Consider the following 4,401-nt stretch of genomic DNA (forward strand, 5'->3'; position numbering starts at 1 on the left):
ATGCAAGTTGTTTTATCATCTACGGTTTGCTGGCCAGTTTCGAAATTCTGGATGGCCTTATAGCGGTTTTTCAGGCCGGAGGGATAGGCGTGATGGCCACTATTACAATTTGCTGTAGGGGCTTCTGTGCAGTGGGTTATTGGTGGGGAACGAACCAGAACTCAAGATGCGACACCAAGCACTACCCCGCCGCAGTGGTGAGATCACGGCGGTGCTTATTGATAGGCTTTAGTCCTGAATCCCAAGTTCGCTCAGTACCCATACTGGCACCTACACCCCCTGTGGGGATATCGCCACTAGTACATACCCTGCTTACTTTAAATAAATGTGAAATTCAGTTCAGGTCTCCTATCAAAAGCCTGTCCACGGTACTGCCAGAGCGTTTAGTTTATGATACACTGAAGCCGTACTCGAATTTACTCCTGCGGACACCTCCTCACCTTCGCTCAACCTACTCTCCGCGAAGGGGCTCTTTCTCACCGACCTGAACAGACTTCCCAACCTAGTGGATCTAACCCCAGGCTGCATCTCCCGGGGTGGTGAATCGAACATATCGACCCCCAAAACCCTGTGCCTAAATCCTGCCACTCCTTCCGCAACAACACCACCTCTTCTGCCTGAATCCCCCCATGAAACGTCAAAGGAATACCACATCCGTGCCCGGGTTCCCGAATTGTGCAAGCCACCTCAGAAACCTTTCCACCACTGCGGAAATGTTGTGCCTAGTCTTAAACTTTGGATAATCTTTAAGTAGACACCCCAGCTCAAGTCTTCCAAAGTGACTGATAGCGTAACAAGGTATGCGGGCGGGTGGGAAAGCTCTAGAAGCTCGTTTCACTGCACATAAAGCCAGGGATATCGATTAAAAGAAGCACTTGCTTCCCACTCGGGATAGAGTCAAAACGGGTTAGAGTGTTGTGAAGGCTTGTATTGCCGGATTGCGATCTCCCTCTGGGAAGGTGTAGGGGCACGAATTCTTGGTTGATGGAGAGAGTAGGTTGGTGGTGGGGGTGGAATAATCAGTTCCCATGATGGGAGCGGAGGCACCACACCTCACCTGTCCAATTCTGCGCTGGGGTTATATCTCTGCCGTACGTTCGTCCGTTGGTTTGTTTCTTCTCACACTTTTCTTGAGAAGTCAAGTTACGCTGACATTCTCGGCAGACGCCAAGCTCGCAACATGGCTGATTAATAGCATCATATTCTATCACTTGCTTGGTTAGTTCAAGCTTAGACCAGTTCCCGTTGCCGGATATCAAGTGTCAACTACTAGAGGTATTCAAAGTTAATAGTCGTGGCTCTACTCGAGTACCCTGACAGTTTTCACTACGACCAGGTGCTGCACTAAGAATAAATTGACCAACAGAATTAATCGATGGAAACTGTCGGTAGAAATACCTCTGAGGACACCATATGCGGACAGGATAACGCTGTGGCAATAGCTCTGTATCTCACGATCTAATTTAAGTTCTGTTCAGATTGGTAGCCTGAGGATCTTCGAGCTAAAGGACGATTCGATCAATTTCTGATTTGGACCAATCTCTACTCCACTACATTAGTACGAGTATGATATTATGCAGCAACGAACGGTCAATGATTGACCCAAATAGTTTTCACAGGTACGACCGTTACGAAATTGGCAACGAGCGCTTCTCCAGGCAAAGCCGTTGAACGGTCTACCTGCCTTCTGTTCCTGCCAAACAGTCTCCAGAAAACAAACCGGTGTCAGGCCGCAACGAAATGGCGACGAAACACCGATGACCAAGGTAAGAAAACTCTGCACAACTAAACCCGGAGAAGTTTACTCTCTCATTCAACGCTCTGACACGCACAACTAACTAAATGGCGAAAACAAGAGTATAAATAAACGACGAAGCTGTTCCACCTATTCTTCCAAAACTCACCACACATTTCTACTCTCTTCCGCAAAAGTATCCGTACCCTATGCTCACTCCCGCGCTAACAAAAGAGATTCAACCTTCCACAAAGATTCCCGCACTCGTAACTTAAAAACCCCAGAAGTCGGACAAAACCCGGAAGTCGGACATTGCTTTTTCAATGCCAAGAGGAGGACAGCGTGTCAACAGAGAGGTATATCTCAGGAATGAGCTGACAAAAATCAAACCTGTAAATTATCATACAATCAGCAATGGGAAGAGTTCAAGCTATCAGAAAATCGAAGGTCAATATTGACAGAAGATCGGATACGACATGTACTAGCCAGCTGAGAAACTCAAGAACTACTCCCCAGTTTTCATGACCTTGTAATGGAGTTTGGTGTTCCATGCTCTGTTTTGTGTGATTGGGCAACCAGAAAGATGCAGAATAGGCAAAGGGCCTATGAGCATTAGCAAAAGTTTCCAATGGGAACAGAAAAAGCACTGGAGAGATAGTGTTGAGATATGAATGATTTTTGTTTTCCTCTCCGATTAGATATTTTACGAGGAATGGTACAGTCACTAGCTAAGAAGAGGGCTAAGAAAGAGGATAATAGGCAAATTACTGTCATAGGATGAAATTAGACAACTCGTTTCCTTAACAGGCTGCATCCAGTACTTGCTGCCCATTACAGTGAACAACCCGACCATCAGAGGGCTCATGCAAGCAATCCAACCAGGATTAAATTTTTTTTCAATAAACTTGATTGCATATTGTGAAAGAATAGAATCCAGTCTTGTGATATTGTCACAGATATGAGAGGATTTCACATATGACTCGATTATGAGTCATGAGTCTCATACATAGAAATCACTCAAGCCATATGATTTGTTTATATTATGATCTATTATGTTTTGCACAAGACTTGATTATGAGTTATTGTAATATATTCGCAAGGTGCTAATCACATTTCAGGGTAAGGTACAATAGTTGGCAGGTGGCCTGCTCTACTAGAGAGGAGGTGAGAGCTGTAAACTAAGGGAGGCTTCAAAAGTGTACTGGGAAAACTAAAGAGTAACCGTACAATCAAGTATATTGAAATACTGTCTGTTGAAGTCTGCCTTTTCCATCGTAGAATCAGGCAGTTTTAAATACACAAATCTGTTTATATCTAGCATGAATAAAACTAATCAAAGGTATCAAGTGATATACTTTGGTAAAACTACTTAAGTATCAAAACAATACTTGAAGCAAAATATAAAACAAAACCAAGTATCAAATGATGCTTAAAACAAACCAAGTATCAGAGCAATACTTAAAATAAAACTTAAAATAAAATCAACTATCAAACAATACTTAAAATAAACCAAGTATCAGAGTAATACTTAAAACAAACTATGTATTAGAGCATTAGGAATACCAGGATCCGATACCTAGGAAATACCCTAAGTAGGGTATCCTCACCTGGAATTGGAATCTCTAGTCTCCAACACCTCCCTCTGGCCCCCTCATGGGGCCCACACGTCATCATACATATCAATCCCAGTTGCGTCTCATGACTATAATACTACAAAATTGAAGTTGTCAGAATAATACCATATAAGTCGCCACTGTCTGACCGACCGGATTCGGTTCTCAGGTTATATGAGTGGGAACCTTCGGCTAAATCTGAGAAGTGGAACAGAGTAAATTCGTCAATTACATAGAAGGTTACTAGGCTTCAAAGATGTAATATCTGTGGCATGGGCCGTAGGTGATGGGATGTTTTTGCACAAAGAGATGATATTGAATGGGAAAGGATCTCAGTAAGAGACCAATACATTCACATCCACTCTACAATATCTGGAAGAGTCTAGAACTCAGAGGAACACTATCATAAAAGCCATTAGACTTCACGGAGTATTGCAACTAGGTTTCAGAATACATTGTAGCTACAAGGATAATTTCTAAATACTATAACAGTGATTGAAATCCCATTACTAAGAGCAACCAAGAGTTACCAACTGAGGGAATATTTGCCAATCCAGTGGAATAGCTTTCTGCGAATTAGTAGGAAGTCTCCTAGAAAATATCTATTAGTTGGGTTAAGAGTTATAGAGGTTTAAAGTCAAATGACATAAAAAAAGGTTGTGATTACAACTACCATCACAGATGCAACCCGCAGATGAAACTGATCATTTCATCAATGATGGAGACAATTAGAGCCAACTCAGTTCGACTTGAGAACTAGGCCATAAGTCCAAATACTCTAAAGATCGGATAACTACTATTGAGAACAGCATGGTTTCCTAGTTAGTTATATCGTAATTACCAAAGAGGGTGTGGTAATTTTCAGGGTCTACAGGTATTCGTACTATTCAAGAATACCCGATATTGTGAGTTATAATCAAAGAGGTACATAGTTGTATGACAAATAGATGTAGTCTGTCACGAACGTGGCTTAGCATGAAAAAGGTTTTCATGTGACGCATGGTTATGACAGTACCGACGCTTTATGAGGGCAAACGCGCCTACCAAAGCGGG

This window comes from Tuber melanosporum (assembly GCF_000151645.1).
Source record: "Tuber melanosporum whole genome shotgun sequence assembly, scaffold_16, strain Mel28".
NCBI classification, from domain to species: Eukaryota; Fungi; Ascomycota; class Pezizomycetes; order Pezizales; family Tuberaceae; genus Tuber; species Tuber melanosporum.